The sequence below is a fragment of the Hibiscus syriacus genome, unplaced genomic scaffold (assembly GCF_006381635.1).
Source record: "Hibiscus syriacus cultivar Baekdansim isolate YM2019G1 unplaced genomic scaffold, ASM638163v2 tig00113338_pilon, whole genome shotgun sequence".
NCBI lineage: Eukaryota > Viridiplantae > Streptophyta > Magnoliopsida > Malvales > Malvaceae > Hibiscus > Hibiscus syriacus.
Genome location: NW_024063457.1, coordinates 543518 through 565675, shown reverse-complemented (window position 1 = coordinate 565675; position 22158 = coordinate 543518). Strand labels below are relative to the sequence as shown.

Below are 22158 nucleotides of genomic sequence, written 5' to 3'. Positions count from 1 at the left end.
ATTAAATTAAGATGAGTGAAAAATAGTGTAAAGCTGGACGAGTAAGCGTGTATTTATCCTTAAAAATATTCAAGTGATATAGTCCTACGTAGTCAACTCTGATGGACATTAAACGGGTTAAATGTAAATGGCAAATACAACTACTCTTGCATAAAACTTTCACTGAATTTACCGAAAATCAGAAGAGTAGAGGTAAAGAAAAGAATCCACTGAGTTTCTATGTCAGTAAGGCCATTCATGGACAGCTGAAAACTTCGTTTTCCCATATGTAAAGTAAAACTACCAATTGCAGTCAAACCTTTCATGTTATTATTGCTTCTACCGTCCCATTCCCGGTTTCCCATTTAACTAATCAATTTGAATTGCATATTTGAAACCATGCTTATATTAATTTTCCATTTCATCCCTTCTTAGTGCATAAACAATGTGCTCCATACTCGTTGGTCGAAAATAGCACGGCTAGTTGTACTATAAATTGTTTCCTAGCAACATTAGTGAACCAACCAAGAATAATGAGATCACACCATGGCTGCTATGGTAGTGTGTTTCACTACCCTTTCGGTTCTATTATGATTTCCTTGTTTAAACTTGTGTTGAACACCATCTCATGTTACCTGCTAATTCCCAGACGAATAAGGAAAGCCATGGAGAAACAAGGAGTGCATGGCCCAAAACCCATCGGCTTAACCGGTAACATACTCGAAATGTTCAAACTAACATCGGAATCGATCTCGAAAGACATGGAAGCCATCCACCACGACATCGTCGGCCGGCTTTTGCCTCATTATGTCAAATGGTCCAGATCATATTGTATGCACATGTATATCCTTAACTCACACCATGCTTGGTTTCAGTCTTATGGTTATTCTTTCTGGGAACTTTTGGACAGGCAAAAGATTTATATACTGGCACGGGATCGAGCCGAGGATGTGTGTGACAGAGACTGAATTGATCAAAGAACTGATGACCAAACACCACCTGGTAACAGGCAAATCATGGCTACAACAGCAAGGCTCGAAGCATTTTACTGGGAGAGGTTTGTTAATGGCTAATGATCGGAACTGGTACCACCAGCGCCGTATCGCTGCTCCGGCGTTCATGGGGGATAAGCTTAAGGTACTCTATTCTAATCCAATCCAAGTTTTCCTGTTTTTTTCTCCCTAATGTACTTTGATGATTTCAACAGAGTTATTCCGGATACATGGTGGAATGCACTAAGCGCCGTATCGCTGCTCCGGCGTTCATGGGGGATAAGCTTAAGGTACTCTATTCTAATCCAATCCAAGTTTTTCCTGTTTTTTTCCCTAATGTACTTTGATGATTTCAACAGTTATTCCGGATACATGGTGGAATGCACTAAGCAGATGATCCAATCACTGGAGAATGCAGTACATTCAGGCCAAAGCGAGTTCGAAATCGGAGAATACATGTCTCGTCTGGCAGCAGATATAATCGCAAGAACAGAATTCGATAGCAGTTACGAGAAAGGGAAACAAATATTCCATCTTTTGACATCTCTGCAACACCTTTGCGCTCAAGCAAGCAGGCACTTGTGCTTTCCAGGAAGCCGGTAAGTAATTTTTTCCTTTTTTCCGATTCTTTCCAGGTAATATGAACTTAAAGAGAAAATGTATTCAATATTTTTCCAGGTTTTTCCCAACAAAATACAACAGAGAAATGAAATCCTGAAGATGGAGGTGGATAGATTACTGTTAGAGATAATACAAAACCGGAAAGATTGTGTTGAAATTGGTCGGAGCAGTTCACATGGAAATGATTTGTTGGGTGTTTTGCTTAATGAGATTGAGAAGAGAGGAGACGAGTTCAAACTAAACATGCAGTTGATAATGGATGAATGCAAGACTTTCTTCTTCGCCGGCCATGAAACGACGGCTCTTTTGGTTACGTGGACTGTCATGCTGTTGGCCACAAACCCTGCTTGGCAAGATAAGGTTCGAGCTCAACTCCAACAGCTCTGCAATGGCGGTGTCCTTCTCTCAGCAACTCAATAAACTAACTGTGGTGAGACTTCTTCTTTCATGTCGAAACCCTGTAGGGAAGGAGATGATTTTGATTTTATTTTATGATGTTATTTATTTATTCATTCATTTGTTAATGGCATTTTAATATGAGGTGGTTTTCTTGAAAGACTCTTCCACTAGTAAAGTCATACATAGCGATAGGCATTTTATTTAGATTTTATAGCTTTTGATTTAATTTAATTAAATTTTTAAAACTTTTATTCAAATAATGTTAGATTTAAGTTTAAGATTAAAATTTGATTTTATATAACTCAAGATAATAACATAATTATTTTATCGATAATAGAGATAATTACAATAATAATTTTTTATATTTTTAATTAAAATTTTATTTTAATTTATGAAAATGAATTATATATATATCTAAGTAAAGCGTAACTGTAGACTTTAACTTTAAAACAGATCAAATTTCAAATAAGGTAAATCTCCATTTTTCATTATTTGATCCTATATCTAGCCGCCTAGCGGAGAATATAGCCATTTATTTATTATTATTATATGAGGCCCAAAGCATGCATAATCTATTTTTGAATTGAAAATCGTAGGAAAAAGATCTTTCGGAATGACAAACAAGTCTTAGACAAACACTTAATTATAATGGTTTATACCCTTAGATATCGCTCACGGCGAGGATTTAAGTTATGGTTATAGTTGCATTTTCAGTAGTATTACGTTTATTGCAATTGCATTTATAACAAATGTTAGTGTGATCACTACGATATCAAAATCGTGTAATAATGATTTCAAGCGATATCTTTACCGTATAAATAGTCGTATTTTAATACCGAACCTCTATTTAAATCTATATTCAATGGCTTTCTTTTAATGTTTTTTTTTATTTTGTAGCTACACATGGTTATCAACGAGTCGTTGAGACTGTATCCACCAGCAACGGTGTTGCCAAGGATGGCATTCGAAAACATTAAAATTAGGCGATCTTTCATCCCCAAGGGACTATCGATATGGATACCAGTGTTGGCGATACATCACAGTGAAGAATTGTGGGGGAAAGATGTAAATGAATTCAATCCTGATCGGTTCAATTCGAGACCGTTCGCCTCCGGTCGGCATTTCATACCCTTTGCCGCCGGCCCTCGGAATTGTATAGGCCAATCTTTCGCCATGATGGAAGCTAAGATCATATTATCCATGTTTATCTCACGGTTCAGATTCACGATTTCAGAAAGTTACCGACATGCTCCGGTCGTTGTCATGACTCTAAAGCCGAAATATGGAGTTCAAGTGCATTTGAACCCATTGGAACCTTGAAACAAGCAGAAAGTTACCTAGTTTTGATACACTAGCATTACAATAACAAGTTTATGAAATCGAGCTTATAACATAATATCATTTGTATTTTTAATAGTATGGGTGATTACAAACATCCGCATATGTATGTATTTTTATGGTGGCGGGTACGTGTCCATTTTGAAATCCGAATTCATTTATGTTAGTTGTCTATTTACTGAAAGTGTTAACTTGAAGTTTTATTTGTGTCTACCCCATACAAAAAAATGTTATTAATACGTATATATCTACTTTGAAAAATATTTATGGATCTTTCACTGATTTAAGGTAGTATTTGTTCAAAAATTCTTGACAATGCACACACATCTTGCAAACATAATTGTCAAACCTAAACCTCTAGAGAGAATATTACTTCCTATTACTAGTGAAGTCTTTAATGGGTTTTATAATATAATATTAATTAGGGTAAATTACACAAATGGTCTACTAATTATAAGGAGCTATTTTTTTAGACCCTCGACTATCAAAAGTTACAAAATGGCCTCTCAACTATAGGGTGTTGCTTTATTGAGTCATTCGACTATCAAAAGTTAAAAAATGACCATCTCACTATTCATATATTCCAAACTCGTCCTTTTTCGTTAAATAATTGGTAGTTGTCTGAGCTAAACACTAACATGTTGGTTGAGATACGATAAAATTTGATCTCATAATTATTTGAGTTGTATTTTGTATATCGACTCTCTGTTTATATTATGTCGTCGAGCCAATTCTTAAAACATTATGTCGTCGATCAAGCGTTTGAAAGTAACGACAGTGCTAGTAGACATCATTAAAATATGATTTTATCATATCTCAATCAGTAGGTTAACGTCCAGCTCAAACGACCGTCGATTTTTTAACGTAAAATGATTAATTTGAAACATATGAATAGCCGAGTGACCATTTTATAATTTTTAATAGTCGGGGACTCAACAAAACAAAATCTATAATTGAAGAACCATTGATTTACTTTAATAGTTAATCAATTATGGTCCATAACATATATTCATCCCCCCTCTACCTTCATTTAAATTTTCACAAAGTGCCTAGCTTTACATTATATAAAAGATATTGCAACTTGTATTTCAATTTCTTAGCCACCCCATATCTGCTTGTGAATATGCTCCTCCACTCTCCTTTTCCCTTTCTTCAAATCTCTTATTTTCTATTATCATTTTGTGTCATCGTCCACCAGCACTGTGTACGAGAAATTCCTACGCACACGCTCGTCTTTTCTTCTATACTCTGACCCATTGATTCCTTCATCTTCACGTGAATATACACATAAATTTATTTTGGGACAATCTCAAATGTACTTAATTGTTTGCTGCCATGGATCAAATATTCATATTGATATTGAATTGTACCAATTAAATTTACGATTTGTGGGCGTATGTAATAATGCTCTCCTACAAACGTAAAGACATTATTTGGTTGGTAAATTTCATGAATAATATAAACTTACCCTTATTATCATTAGTATCCCACTTTGACAGTTTCTTTTTTTCCTTTTATTTAATCTCTTTATGCTTATATTTTTATTGTACACACTAAATAAATAGAAATTTATAGATTTGACAAACCGGATTCAATATGTATAATTCTATATTAGTGAATTGCGGCAACTAACTTAAATTTTATAAAATAAACGCAAGCTGCCTTATTTTTATATTGTGTTTTTTGTTTGTTTTATATATAAAAATACACTATCAATACATAGGATAAATATCATTAGTGATGACTTATTTTCAGCTTGTTCGATTTTGATTATCAATTTTGAAAAAAATTTGGTTATAGTCACTTTTGTTTTTTGTGTCTTATTTTGGTCACTGAACTGTTAACTTATGTTACTTTGTTGACGTGGTACGAAAGGAAAATTTGTTAAATTTTAACTTGACCCCTGAATGTTAGACAAAATACTAATTTGATCTTAAACTTTACATAAATATTAATTTAACCCTAATTTTTATATAAAATATCAATTTAGATGTTGAATCCAATCAAAGTTCACCTCCATGGTCTCCACTCATCACCTTGGCCGGTTACCGTCGAGTCTCGTCACTGAACCATTTGACCCCAAATTTCCAATTTATCCCTTTTTGACCTGTAACACCCCCAGCCCGTACCCGACCCGGATACGAGCCTGAAGTGTCACATTGACTTTTCAAACTTTGACACTTAAAGAAAAACATGGAAATTTTAAATTTTCATTAAAACAAAATGCGTTAATTTACATAAAAGAGACCACAAAATACAAAATTGATCAAAGCATTCATAATTAACAACTTATTACATGCCAACACTCTATACACAACCCAAAATACCTACTTTGTCAATTACTTCTGATCTGATCTATTAGTAGTGCTGTTGTCCTTGCCACTTCTAATCCTGCTCTTCTTGTTTCTTGGTACCTACGTGTAAATCATTTACACGCTAAGTCATAGACTTAGTGAGGCATAATCAAATATGGAAGAAAACTCTAACTATTTAAACATGCATGAACATGTAATCTTGTAATGTCATATCAAACAATTATAACATCATAATGTAAGGTATATTCATATCACATCTGTATCTTGTAATTATATCCTCTTGTACCTAACCTTTTGATCAACATCTGATTCATTTAACCGAGCAATACATATACCATCCGATAAATCATACAATTAATATCACAAAACATATACAACACATGTTATTTATTCATTAGCCCATGTACACACGTGAAAACTGTAGATATGTGAGTCTATTGAGGTTGTGCACTATGCTGTCACCACAGCTCGTATGGGGTCCTACTAGGGGCTATGAGATTTGTCCCAAATGACCACTATGAAATATCCCGAAGGATCACTGTATGTCCCGAAGGACCGCGTAGACCCTCAACTCTTGGCATGCCAACTATATCTATAGCTCTCGTATCATAACATGGGCATATTATTTATTATTTCATATCTTCACATGTACTTATCACTGCTCATACGATTTCATATGCATATATTACGCAACTTATAACACTTCTCTTGTGTTCATCTAACATGTAAATCATTGTTTATTGTTCACATATGTTTCTATAAATCTCATAATACTCTTATATCCTTTTTCATATCATCATGTGTTCACATATACTATATAAATTCATCATATATCATATGAACCTGTATTCACACATATCATTTAGCATATGCAATAACCAATAACACACATGTATCATGTCACACATATGCTCATATTAATGTGTTCATGCATTCTATTATAGGAAATAGGCTTATCGCAAGTCTTATTTCCATTAAACATAACACACTATCTAATATGCACTCACCTTGTCCTCACTGATTACTAATTATTCCTATGACTTCCTTTCGATCGAATTCTAACTCGGTGATCGTTCCAAAGCTTGTTCGATTTCGGTATCTACATAATCATACATGGATCCATATTACTATTATAATTGATATATTCTAAACTATCACTCCTTAGGCTAAAAAGAAAGCTATTTTTATCTTTTAATGAATGCATGCATCGATGCACTACCTCATGTATCGATACATCCCTTGACGGGTGCATCGATGCATTGTCTATGCATCGGTGCATAAATCTCATTCGATGTTTTTTAAAGGAGTGCATCGATATACTTCAGGTGCATCGATGCACATTGAACAATTTTTGGGTTTTACCCTGATGCATCGGTACACATTGAATGTGCATCGATGCACATAGCCCAGAATTCCCATTTATGCCCGAAAATCCACTCTTTTTAGCTTAATTACTTTATATCATCCTCTTTCTTATTCTTAACTTACATACTCATATTCAAATTCATTTCTATTCATTAATCACCTCTTTAACATCAAAATCGTATTCTCCATATGTAATTCAAGAATTACACTAAATTTTCAACATGTCCCAATTCAATTCTATTGCTTCTAACTTCTTAATTAGACCCTTGACAAGTCAAATTTAACTTCCAACTCTAATTATGAACTCTATTTCACGATTTCACCCAAAAATATCAAATCTTTAATCCCTCCTAACTACATCATACTTTGATTTTAAGATAACTTAAGCTTTCCTTAAGCTTAGTTATCAACTAATAATCAAAACCCAACCTTAAAATCAACAATTAATCCATAAACAAAGAAACTCACCTTTGAGCTTGGTGATACGGGAGGAGGAGGAAGAATAAAGAAAACTCTGGATAATTCTCTCATTTTCCACGTGGTTCCTTATCTTATAAAAGGAATATAAAAAAATCTTACTTGTCAATTGACCATTTTACCCTTTAATTCATTCAATAATTAAAAACCTTCGTCACATTTCCAATAAATCATTGAACTATTCAATTATCCTACTTTAATTACCAATTTCTGAAACTTTACAATTTGGTCACTAACTCGGTATTGAGGATGTTACATGACCTCCCGAAAGCGAATCTAATGTTCGTTCATTAGTGGTCCGCCTTTTGATTATGATCTCTTTTAGAAAATACGAATGAAAACAGGAATTCAAAATTGATGTAGGTGGCCTCAATATTTGAAGTGTGTAGGAAGTGACTCCACCTTTCTGTCTTGGTGTTTGTTTTGCAGCTATTACGGTGTGATGGGCCGCAGCTGCAGCGCTTGTACCCGCAATGCAGAAAGGGAACGAGACTGCAAGGAGCTTCACAATGCCTTGAATGCGGTTAATGTTATTCTCTTTATCTGGCAAATCCCACGGGTATAGAAATAGGTTTTTGAGTTCACTAAACGGCCTTGATCTTGCCTGGTACCGTGTTATTTTCTCTGCTTAGGAGTTTGTATCATCAAAAACTTGCCCGTTAAGCATATAGTGGATAAGTAGGGGAGTTATGATTATTGTGCTTCAATCTTAGTACGAAACCAATAAATAGTGCTTCATTCCTCACCTTGAAATTTCATGGAAAAAATACCAGCATGCTTATTCGGTACTTGGATTCCTCAAAGGCACCTAATCACATGATTGAAATACTTAAATGCACAGAGCAATAGCTCGAGTCGATACCATGAATTCGTATATGAACAGACTATATTGCTGAAGCTTGTTATTAGTTGACATTTAACCTGCAAATTCAAGTATTTTCTCGAGTAGAAGTGCTTATAATGCAAGAATCTTTGTTAAAGGTTAGTTGTGGCCTGTGGGACAAAATATTCGTTGAAAAAGTTTTTGTTAAGAATACATATTAAGTGCAGGAATTAATATGCCAGCCAGCTCAACGAGAGCTTCATCAGTGTAAGGCTTCAGCCATTGCAATGGACCAAGAGCGAAAGCAAATATAAAGTTAAGGGTAAATTATGTTCACGTGAAAGCAGAAACTTGGGTTTAAAACCAACCTGGTAAGGAAGAGTATGATATCGTTTCCAATTTCTCTAGCTTTCAGCCTTTGCAATATTAGGTGTATGCACTCCTCCATTTGATCTTTGTATGGATCCCCGGCATCTGCGACATAACTGATGGGCACGCTATCAACACTAATGAAAAAACACTGGATTCAAATTCGGGAGGCTTAAAAGGGTGTGTGACGAAAACCAACGGTGACCTATGATGGTGATGGCCATGGTCAATAACATCAACTTTTATTGGATTTAAGGATCAAATTGATATTTTATATAAAATTTAGGGGTTAAATTAGTATTTATCTGAAGTATTATGTTTGAAGTTTAAAAGTCAAGTTAAAATTTAATCATTTTTAGTAACATGTCATGTCAGTAAAGTAACAAAAGTTAACGACTTAGTGATCAAAATAAGACATAAAAAAAGTGACTAAAATCAAACTTTTTCAAAATTGGTGACCAAATTTAAATAGACTAAAATATAAGGGAACACCAATGTTTTTTACCCTTGTATCAAAATATACATATTTTTTTTTGAAAAAAAAGCAACTAATTTTATTCAAAATAAATCACAATCGTAAATTAAACACATAATTAAGAAAATTTCCTATAATCATTGAAACAAAACTAGTAACTTAAGATCACACAATGACCATACAAGGAAAGATTAAATCTAACAAAAAAACTCGAACAAAGATAAATACAAACAGATTTGATCGCTTTGTCAAACAAACCACAAAAACGGATCAAGCTATTGAAAGATCGTCAACAAACCACAAATCAAACTCGAGCGACGTGAAAAACTATCCATGAACGTAAATCGGGTATCCAAATCCAATCTGATGGTCCAAAGTAGGAAAGATCACAATATATTAGAGAAGTGTCATCTTGATCAGTCGGGACGATGTCAAAACAACCCTTAGAAAAAAAATAAATGAAAATATGGTCAAAGAACCGAAAAATGTCAAGAAACATAAGAAAATGTGCCATAAAGCCAGATGAAAACGTGAAACACACGCAAACTTATTGAAAATAAAAAAGCAAAAGAAAATAAAGATACGATATAGAAAAGAAAAAACAATAAAAAATATTGACGATTGACAACTAACATTAAAATTCATGTCATCGTCGATTAAAAAAAGAGATAAACGGCATAACAATTAAAGAAAACTTCAAAATATAAAATTTCAATTTATATACTTTAGTAACAAATAATATGAATAATTCAAAAATGAAAATGAATATAGTTTGCAAACATTATATAAAGTGAGCAGTAAAAAATATTTTATTAGAATTGTAAATGAATAGTGTTTGATGAAATTGCGTGAATAAACCATGCATTATTCGTTTAGTAAGCTAGATAAATAAGTATAGACAAAATAAATTGTGTTCATTTATTAAATGAATAAATTAGAATACAAACGATTATGTTTAATCAGGACAGAGCCAGAATTTCAATTTGAAGGAGCAAAGTATAACTTTTCTAAAATTAAGGGGATAATTTTATAATTATCCCATAAATATTTAAATTTTACATATAAATTAAAGGTATTTTTTTTTGGCTGGGTGGTGTGAGAACCACAGCCCTCCCAAACCCTTAATGGCTTCGTCCCTGTGTTCAATAACAATCTCGTTTATTATCTCGTTAATTTGTTAGGGTATACGATCTCTCCTTATGAAGGGACGTACATTAACGATGGAATACCATCAAGAAAGATATTGTTGCTCATAGATTATCATGAATTTTCTTCTTGACTTCCTTAAAAAGAGGAAATTGGGGGGAATAAAATATGGATAAAATGAAGATGTTAAAAGACAATCCTCCCGGACATAGGTCGGTATAAAAGCTAATATAGTTTACGTAACAATTAACAAGAAAGCAAGTAAATACGGAAATCATTATGTGGATAAACTTAAAAGTCATCCGTATTATTCAAGTAATTTATTAACTTTTCTAATTTGGAAATAATTATAATTAATTTAGCATGACATGGGGTTGCCAAGTAGATCCCAAATGTGTATTATGTGACGATGACTTGAAAGTTAAGGATCATTCGGCTGTATATCGCCCATTGTTAGGGAGCTATGGGAAAGATTTTACAGATAAATAGGGAAAATGCAGTTGGCAGGATGCCATTAAATGGCTTGAAAAGAATAGGAAAGGAAAATCCTTAAGACTTTCGGGGAATGCATCTGTGTACATTGTCTGGCAGGAGAGGAATGGGAGGATTCCTGGTGGTTCTTAAAAAACAGGTTTAATTTTTTTGTAATAATTTGAGGTAAATATAAAATCATATTTATTCAAAATGATTTTCTGTTGTTGACAATGAGTACATTCTATAAATACAGTTGCTCGAACTCAGGATCAAAGAACGATATTTCTTTTAACCATTGAAATCAATTGATGAGTTTAGAAGGAAAAAACAGGTTGAGTTTCTTCTATGACAAATAGTACGGAAAATAAACACAAAAAATAGATGAAAAAAAACAAAAGCCAACGGGATGGATAATTGGGCTTGAGCTATGCACAGCTTGCACCCAAAGTCGAGAGAGTTGGGTCCGCATCAAATACTTATCCTTGATTGAAGCGAGGGAAGTGCTGTTGGAGGCGATGCTGAATTTCTCAGGAAAAGTGTTGATTAGTTTGGGTGAATATAAGGGTAGTATTGTTAGAAAAATTCTCAACTATTAACAATATACACTTATACATCAATACATAGTCATGTTTGAATATGAGGTCTTGAAAGAAAGAAAGAAAAAATTATAACTATTGAGATCATTTGGTTCGTGTTGGTTTCTAAGTTAAGGTATGATACGTGAAACAAGTGTGTGAGCTTCTAATCCAACCTTAGCCATTACCAAGAAACGTCCAAAATCTTGGACCCAACTTATAACATGTTCTTTAAGCACTTATTGTTGTATTATGTAAAATTCAATTCTACTTGGAAAATTGATTTTTCGCTATACTCCAATCAATTTAGATTTTTTGTTCAGATTGTGTTCGAGTCAAATTTAAAATTACAAAGTTCAAACATTTGTAATTTGATCATTTAATTTTATATTCAATTTGGCATGTATTTGCAACTCTTTCCAAATTCTTTTTCCTGTCAAATTCTTATGCTTTTAGTACTCTCGTCACCATTTTTCCTCAAAATCTCCTTTTTAGAATAACATTATAAAATTATATAATCTTAGATGAATTTGATTTATTAAATAACATACGAAACTTTTACACGTGTGAAAAAGTATATATATTCTCAATAACTATCATATCTCAGTTAGTATGTTAACGTCAAATTCAATTGACTATTAATTTTTAACTAAAAATTATAAGTTTGAAACATAATTAATAGTTAGGTAACCATTTTGTAACTTTTAATAGAATGGTGAATTCAACAAAGTAAAGTCATATAATTGAGGTACCATATGTGTATTTACCCTTATTTCTTTAATAACTAATACATGATGAGGCCAAATTGAAGTAATCTAAATTGAAAGAGTGTGTGAAAATAAATGATCTGACGTGGAATAGTTAAATATGAAATAATTAATAATTGTAAAGCAGTTCCAAGTCCTAATCCAAAACATTTTAGAAGCCAAAACCAGCTGAGCCACCGCCATCGGTTTTCGTCAATCCACCGGTAAATAATAGTAGTAACTCTCCTAAAAATATGGAGCTGCATGATGCCCACGTGGCGATTAGGCCCACTGTTACACCAGAAAGTGTATTCCACGCGCTTGCCCACTTTCTGCATGTGCTTTTGGACTCTTCCGAAACTCGTTTCTTTGGGATTATCCTACTCTGCAAAAACCAAACAATTATAAGGGTTTCTATCCGAAATATCACCTTTAGATTCAATAATTACTTGTAAGGCATTATCTCCCCTATATTACTGATCTAAAACTATTTCTCCACATTGTGACAATAAAGCATGGATCTTCAATCACGTCTTCGCGGGTTTGTCGAGTTGGCACAACATAAGGAAAGGTACGATAGCCATCCTTGCATTCATTGAACTTCTGAATATACGGAAATGCGGGGGATATGCATGAATTATTGAGTATTCTATTATATAGAGCATGAAAACTCGGCTTTTAAACGATCTCCTCCCCTATAAATAACTACCCTATCTACCGATATTCAACCAATTTAAAAGTTGATAATACATGAATGCAACCAATTTAACGGGTATTTCGACCACCATTGAAATTAGGCAAGACACCTCCAAGATACTCATAGCACAAAGAATGTCAGTGTCGCCATCCACCACCCTATAAATCACATCCCATCTACCGGAAGCCTCAAATGTAACACCCCAACTCGTATCCGACCCGGATACGAATCCGATGTGTCACATTGACCTTTCAAAACATGTACTTGTATAAAATAGTGAGTAATTTAAAACTTTTATAACATATAAATGACTAATTTATATAAAGAAAACATTTTCATTATTACAAAATCATCAATCAGAGTATATATTTCACTTATTTATTTACATATAACTATTCAAAACATTTATAAAATGTTCATAGCTTAAACAATGTATTCTGTTGAAAACATGCCAACTAGAACTTTATATACTAAATAATATTATTCACCTCTTTTCTGATCGACCTTTAGTAAGGAGAACTGATCTGTCTTGCTCCACATTGCTCTTTACTCTTCTCGAAACCTACGTGTAAAATCACTTACACGCTAAGTCAAAGACTTAGTGAGGCAATAAACATATAAGGTAAACGGTAACTAATAATCATAAACAATTACTACTATCATTTCATACAACTCATATTTTTACATGTAACAATATATGCATACATATATGTCATTATCATTCATATCTCTTGTCTCATGTTCCTATGATCTCTTATGTCCATATCATATATCTTATAGACTTATTATATTCATCATTTCAATCAATATACTCATTCACATATACTTTAACCTGTACTCATGTATCATATAACATATACCATAACCAATTGCACATATATATATATATCATGTCATGTAAACCATATATATACTATCATAAAACACGTACACCCAAGCAACTATATTATCATCTTCATTTCTTTCTTATTTTATCACTATCATTGATTCCTTTTATCATATGGTCTTATAAGTTACCATTTGTACAATCAATATCACACATAAAATTCCACAAGGAAACAAACATATTATCATATCACTTTATTAATATTATCTATTATAGCTCTATGTACTATGATACGAAGCAGTACATAGAGGTTGTGTACTAATGCTGTCACCACAGCGTATAAATGCACCAAAGTGCCACGTAGAATTGCATCGTAATGCCATATAATAATGTCATAAGGACCACATATCATTCCTTAAGAATCATACACATAGACTAGGGATCAAATATGTGTCTTACAAGACTTCACACATGTTCCAAATAATATATATATATCCCGAAGGACCGCGTAGACCCTCTACCCTTGGCATGCCAACTATACCCCTAGCTCTCATAACACATAACATAAGCATTATCTTTTATATCCTTTTACATATTCATGTAACCATATTATATATTCATATAAACTCATGGTTTCATTCACATATACATGTAATCACGTAGTTCATGTCAATTCTATGAGTTCATATTCATATAAACATAGGATTCACCCTCATGTATCACATATACTTTCTCTTTCATATAGCTCATAACATTTCTCATGTGTTCATATGACATGTAAATCATTGTCATCTTATCATTATCACATAAACATATAATCTTACAATACATACAAAAACACAATACATATTCACATATCTATCATTTCATTATCCTTATTATTATTATTCTTATCCTCATCATTAATCCCTTTTACTTACCATATTCATATCGATAACACATATACTCATGCACACATATAAATCATAACAAACACATACTTCTATGAATTCATGCTTTTCACTATTGGAAATAGACTTATCGCAAGTCTTATTTTCCATTGAACCTTATATACTAAATAATGTGCACTCACCTTAGCCTTGTTTGCTTTGAATCAATCTTAATCCTTAGATTGTTCTGGAACAAGCTTCATTTTATATCTACATCATAATAATACATTGATACATATCAGTATACTAATTGATATCTTCTAAATTGTCACTTCTTAGGCTAAAAGAAAGCTATTTTCATCTTTAATAAAGGTATGCATCGATGCACTATACAGTGTATTGATGCATTCCCTATCGGTGCATCGATGCACTACCTGTGCATCGGTGCATAAATGACATTCAATGTTTGTTTAATTGAGAGTGCATCGATGCACATTGAAGATGCATCGATGCACACAACCCAGAAATTCCATTACAAGCACGAAATTCACTCTTTTTTCATCTCAACTCTTCATCTTTCACCTCCTTTAATATCTAACTCTCATACACATGTTTAAACTCATTTATTCATTTATCTCATCTTTAACCTTAATATCCTCTCCTCTTTAGGAACTTCAAGAATCATACCCTATTTTTCACATGTTTCAAATTCAAGTCTAACACTTAATACTTCTTAATTAAGCTGATGACAAGTCAAATTTAACTTCAAATTCAACTTATCAACTTCATTTCAAGATTTCACTCAAGAACTCCAAATCTTTAATCTTCCCTAACTCATTTATCTTTTGATTTTAAGATAACTTAAGCTTTCCTTAAGCTTAAGTATCACCTAAGAATCATAACCCAACTTTTAATTCAACAATTAACCAACTAATTAAGAAACTCACCTTTGAGCTGGGGCTTCACGCACAAAGAAAAAAGGAGGAGAAGAGAATTCTGGAAACATTGTTTTTGGTTTCCTACACTCCCACGTGTAAATATATATCCCCCACTATCACATTTTTAATTCCTTAAATGATCAAATGACCATTTTACCCTTTAGCTCATTTAATAATTACTAACAACTTTTAGGAAATACTTTCAAATAAATCACTGAACTACTCCATTATTCTACTTTAGTAACCAAATTCTGAAACTTTACAATTTGATCACTAACCCATAACTTGGGATGTTACATCAAATATATGAAAATATCCTCTAGCGTAATAGTACAATCTCTACACGGAAGATGGAATGTGTATGTCTCTGGTCTCCACCTCTCAACCAATGTAAAATAAGGTTAGGTTCAAGGTTATAGTAACCTTCATATTTCGATACGTAATCGAATCTAGCTCAGCTAAATACAACTTGACCGAGTAGATATCTATAATTTAACGTTACGAATGAATGGATCTAATATACGGTCTATCTCCTAATTTAATAAATAGTATACAAATTAAAATATAAACTAATACTAAAAAAATTAAACGTAGCATCCTGCCTTCCATTTAAACGTATCGACAAAATACCTCGAGATATGATTCACATTTAAACATAGCAACCTGCCTTCCCTTTTATAACCGTAAAAAGTAATAAAATATTAGTAAAATAAAATTTAATAAAATAATAGATTATTAAATAATTATAATATAATAAAAACATTTTACCTTCTTAATAGAAATATTGATAATAGGAAGAATGAGATATTTTCATATTGAGTGTGGTTTGAGAGTTGTGTTGAGTGAGGTATTATAAGGAGAGGTGAGGGGGCGGGTGGTAATCAATGTGGGAGATGGGCGGTTGAGTTGAATTAAAGGAATGATTTGCGCCTTCCGTACGTGTCAGAGTTTAGCCATCCGTGTCTTTCCTTACATGGTGCCAGGTCGAACGGAACCCCTCGAAGGCACGGCTGACGATCTACGATTTATTGTCACCGTGTTAGAAAGGGTACTAGAACGGTAATATTAAGGGAGAGGGTGTCTGACAGGTAATTATTGAGACTAAGGGTGATTTTGGTAGAAACGCCCATTTATAAACTATATATGTTTAAATAATTGTAATTACATTTAAATTGACGTAAAGTATAATTAGACTGAAAATAGGTATATATAATGACTTATAACAGAACAAATCTAATCAGAGCATATTATTATGGGATTTATGTAATATGTTACATAGCAAATATGAGTAAATATGTAATATATTAACATTTAAATCATCAAATGGATGTAAATTAGAGAATATATAACCAAAAAAGAAAACTTAAAACCTTTTGTAATATTGATTGAGAATATAAAATCTCCATTGATAAAGATCATACTTTTGAATGAAATCTTAACGAGGTTCTTCTAAGACATCGTATCATTTCTAAAATCAAAATCTATAATCTTCAGTATTTTATGCAACTTTTGATAATTAAATCTAATGATTAATGATTGTATTTGTACATTTTATTAACCTATTAATAGGTACAGTGATTCTAGACTCGGGAATGCATCAAAGGGAAAGATGAGGTTGCTATTTCATAAAATTCTTAAATTTATACATGTTTTAAATAATATTTTATATTGAAAACTTGTTTTTGTCTCTTTTACCTTTATAGATAGGCTTATCTTTCAAAAATTATAAGTTTATATCCGGTACGACACCCTATGGTTGGAGTGTTTGTACGCCAAGAGAGACTAAAAGAGGGGACTTCTTCTCTTTCGATTCCTATTTAGTATTTACATTAATTATCTCTTTCAAACCCTCATGAAAACCTATCGACTCATAAGACTTTACACCGACAACATTTTACCCAAACTCGAAGGGTCAACTATTAATGACCGCAAAATAAATTTATTCTCTCAAATTCAACAACCTTAAATATAAATTATAAATATTTTAATTCGAATTATTTATGCACGGTGTCTCTAATAAGCATTAGATCCCTTAAGTAATGTTAAGAGTTCGAATCCTGGTGATTGCGAACGAAGTAAACTGGGGTAGGATGATTACCCTTGCATCTATATTACTCTATCCGGATTAGTCGATCAATAGATCGAATACCGGTGGTTATAAATTTTTTTTTGGAGAAATTAAAGGCCTTGTTTTTCTTATTTTTACTATTTAAAAAATACAGTCTACTTGCTTCAACAAATTTTGAGACTATAATACACCTATAAGGTGTTCCAGAAATATGAAAATATTTAAATTATACGGTCCAACAACTAAGGGGACCCAATTGGAAGAGCTCCCTAGATTCTCAAAACTGACTAACCAATTTAGTACCTTGATTAGCTCAATTAGAGTAATGTTCCTCGGGGGATGAACCTAAGCAAACCCAAGATTTAATTAATTGGGTCATTAGTACAAGATTATGATTAATTAACTCAATGTTCCACAAGTTGGATTTTATGATTAGTTAATAATATATTGTATGCCAGATGGCTGGAAATTAATTATTGAGAACATTAGGGTTAAGAGTCATTATCAAAACCAATTAAGGAAATATTACTGATTAATAAATGATTCATTTCCGTTGGTCAATTTATTTTGATTTAGATGCTATTACAATCTTTCTGCCGCCCAACCCATGTTTGTTAAAACCATATATTACTAATAAGATATTAATGCTAAATTAATATTATTTGATCAGTTAAATTTAATTCGATTGATATATTATTAGCATAAAAATATGAAATCGAATATATTTAAATATTTTATATTTTTAATTTAAGAGTAAGAAAATATTTAAGTAATATCCGCGTCCCATTTCGTATGCTACGTTTGAATCTGACCAAAATTTTGACATTATATTTCATGCAATGATCGAGCAAGAAGACCTAACACGTCTCCTCCCAGTTTTATCTTTTGATGGTAAATAAATGACTTAAAAATTCAAAAGTGGATAGAGAATTCGGAATTCTAAAATAAGTTATCAAAATTTTACCAATTTTAATTAAATTCCGTGTCAATAAATTCGATGATATTAATTTAATTTGTAAAAATTGACAATAATTAAGTTAATATATTAAAATCATTTATATTAATATTTATTTTTTGGGTGAATGTTACATTATCCAGTGAAAAATTGTAGTATTAAAAGTACCCTTAATGAATCTTAGCAATTATGGTAATCTCGTATTAGTGGGATAGATATTAAATTTATACATGGATTTTGATTTAAAATGTAATTTGATCATGACTTTTAGTTTGGCGTAATTATATATATAATGTTAATTTTGATTCAATTATACATTTAAAAATATTTCTTTTTTTTATTTTATATTGAATAAATATGCTTATAACGCATTTTACTAAAATAATAATTTAAAATATAAGTTGGTTACTTTTTTAAAAAGTACTTATTTCCTTATTTAATGTAGTGTAAAAGATGATAAGCACGAGACTAATGCAAATTTTAGAAAATAAAAATACACAAAAGAGGGGGGAAAGGGTATGCAAAACCGTTGGCTGATAAGTCTTGTAGTGCGCCCACAGTCCCATATTCAAATCCGGAAACCGGTTACCGGTTTTGGCATCGCCCTCGTGGTTTTTGAACCGACACGAACTTCCCGAAAACCAGGAGATTTTCTATTCTGTGTTATTTTAATTATAAAAAAACACAAATATGGACTTCCCGGTGGCTCACACTTCACACCCATATGTGGCGATTCGACGGCACTCTGATACCTCGACCTATTTGCCACGCGCTGCTCTCTTCCTTTCTAAAAATTTGGACCCATTTGCATGGCATTTCTTACCTTTTTCAACACCTGTTCTTATAAGCAAATCTCCATCATGTCCTCATCTTTTGGCGGGCCTCCATTACAAAGAGGTAATTAATTGAAGCAATCAGGGCTATTTTAGTGGAAAAAATGTTGTGTACGGATTTCAGCGAGAGGAGTTACGTTTCGTGAATTTGTAGGTTGTCATACGCAGAAGGGACAGTACCTTAAGTACGCCTCCAATGGGGATTCGGAATTGGATTCCTTAATTGGGAGTGAATTACACGAACCAGATGTGAGAGTAGGGAAATATCAAAACATGGCACCGTATTTTAAATTTGGATTAAGATTATAAACTATTTTAAAGCCAACCTCCTTGAATGTGGAAACCAGCGTTTGGAATGGAAATTTAATTGAAAACTGCGTCACCATGGCCCTAATACCTGAAAACCTTGCGACTTTTTTTCCCCCCGTAAAAAAAATAATATTTTTCTACTCCCCTTAAATACTCTACCTTCACCCCTTTTCTTCAACCCCTACTATGCTTTCTTCAATATTGACCTTTCCATTCAAACAGCTTTCTTTCAATCTTCTCAAAATGCGTATGAGTTGTAATGGATGCCGGATTCTTCGTAAAGGATGCAGTGAAAATTGTAGCATTAGGTGTTTACAATGGATCAAAATCTCTGAATCCCAGGCAAACGCTACCGCTTTTCGCCAAGTTTTATGGCCGTGCCGGTCTCATGAACCTCATCAACGCCGGCCCCGAGCACCTTCGCCCTGGTATCTTCTACTTTCATTATGCGTTTCATGATGGTTTATTTACTCTTTCAGTTTTGGATTCAGTGACAGATCAAAAAATTTATAAATGGTGATCCAAATTATAATTTTTTAAAAAAATAATAGATGCAAAAAAAATTTCTTTAACATATATATTAAATTTTACTTTTTTTTTCTAAATTATGGGATGAACTAGACCGGGGCTTAGTGCGTCGGTTGGATTGTTGAACTGACTTTTTGTTTTTGGATGTTCAGCTATTTTTAGGTCATTATACGAGGCCTGTGGGAGGATCGTGAACCCGATTTATGGTTCTGTTGGGTTATTATGGCCGGAAGCTGGCAGCTTTGTCAAGCAGCCGTGGAAGCTGTGTTAAAAGGTGCTCCCATCACGCCGATTGCTTCTGAAGCCGCCCGCGAATGGCCAAGGACCGCCGATAAAAGCATACGAAATTCGTCATGTCTCAAAACATGAGAACTCCGCGGCCTCCAACGATGTTCAACGAGTCAAGACTCGTTGCCGGGTTAAAAGAACTATGAAGCCCAAGGTGGAAAAGCCGGTCTTAGTGGAGAACTGCGAACAACCCGAACCACGAGTCGTCGCTGAGTCACCAGCCTGAGTCACCTGTCACCGCGGTGTTACGCGGTGTTACGCGGAGGAAGGCTGTTATGGATGGGGAAAGCAGAGAAACAGAGAGTATGATCTCAGAGGAAACAGTGGGGGCTTCGCGGCTGTTTCCGGCGGTGCCGGAATTCGGGGGAAGGTTGTTGGAGGGAAGCGGCGAGATAGGGCTGGAGTTGACGTTGGGGTTTAAGCCGGTGGTATCACGTGGTTCTGAGGTGGTGGTGCCCGTAAAGAAGAGGAGAGTGGAGGTGTTGGAGGATAGTCAAAGGTGTAAGGTGGAGCTGGGGCTTGATTATCCGGCGGCTTAAATGGCTTTTAAGTTTTCCCAGTTTTGGCGGCTCGTTTTCGGCTTTTGTTATTTTACTTTTTAGATACAAAAGTTGTGGGCTTTTGTTTTTGTAATTTTTCTCTTATCCCTTTATGTAAACAGAGGAAGCAGATAATTCCAATGCAGTTTACATAAATTGAAATGGTAAATTTTATAAGTGGAATCACAATAATTTTATTCTTCTCAACACGGGATGGGTAAGGTACGGTAGCCTTTTACAGTTAAAAAATTGCTCTACCAAAAATTTTAATAATTTTTAATATTTCTGGTAAATCACAATTTATAATATTATTTTTTTCTTCCAAAAATATTAATATTGGATGGTATTTAAAATGTTTAACATTTTCCGTAAAATGTTACCCAAAATATTATTTTTTTATCGAAAATTAGTTAGCGAAATTAACATTTTCAGTAAAAAAATAATGTTTTAGGTAGTATTTTACTCACAATATTAAAAAGTATTAATATTTTTGGTAGCATATTTTCTAAAAATATTAAATTAAGTAATTTTAAATATATATTTTATAAAAATTAATTATTTAGGATAATAAAAAATTATGTTTAAAGTTTAAAATTTAAATTTTTTTAAAAAATTAATAATAAATACTGTTAACGAGACAGAGGAGTATTCTATTTTTCTATCTTCGCACATGTGTATTTTTATTTAATTTTTTGTACAAATCACTAAAATTAATATTGGCATATAAGCATTTTGGGAGGTAACAACAGTGATGATACTTTGAGTTTAGGGGTGCTTAATGAGATAAGTAATTCGTGAGTTTTTTTTTCGACTCGATTAAAATTTCTCAAAATTTGACTCAGATTGATTTGATTTAATTTGAACTTGAGCTTGATTCGAAACCTTAACTAGTTGAGTAGAACAAAGTTCAACTCAACTCGATAAGTTCGTGAGCAACTTATTAATAGTTTTGATAAATTTTAATAGTTTGGTTATTGTAAGCAACAATGAATGTAATTAATAGATGTAGATTTCCTTGTTTTTATGATTGATTATATATCGTTGAACTTTTTTTAAATAATATTTTTAATATATTAGTTTGATGTATTTGTGAATTGTTATTTTAATTTTAATATGTTAGTTAGGTATAGTTGTAGGTTGTTACTTTAGGGTTTAAACTTTAAAATTACTTTATACATTTTTTATAATTTTTTGATTAAATTTATTAATTCATG

General features: G+C 32.7%; 2 pseudogenes; both read left to right on the top strand.

The window, feature by feature from the left end:
• Positions 1-525: 525 nt before the first annotated feature.
• On the top strand, positions 526-3410 carry LOC120186380 (annotated as a pseudogene).
• Positions 3411-19699: 16289 nt separating this feature from the next.
• LOC120186391 lies at positions 19700-21100 on the top strand (annotated as a pseudogene).
• The last annotated feature ends 1058 nt before the right edge of the window (positions 21101-22158 follow it).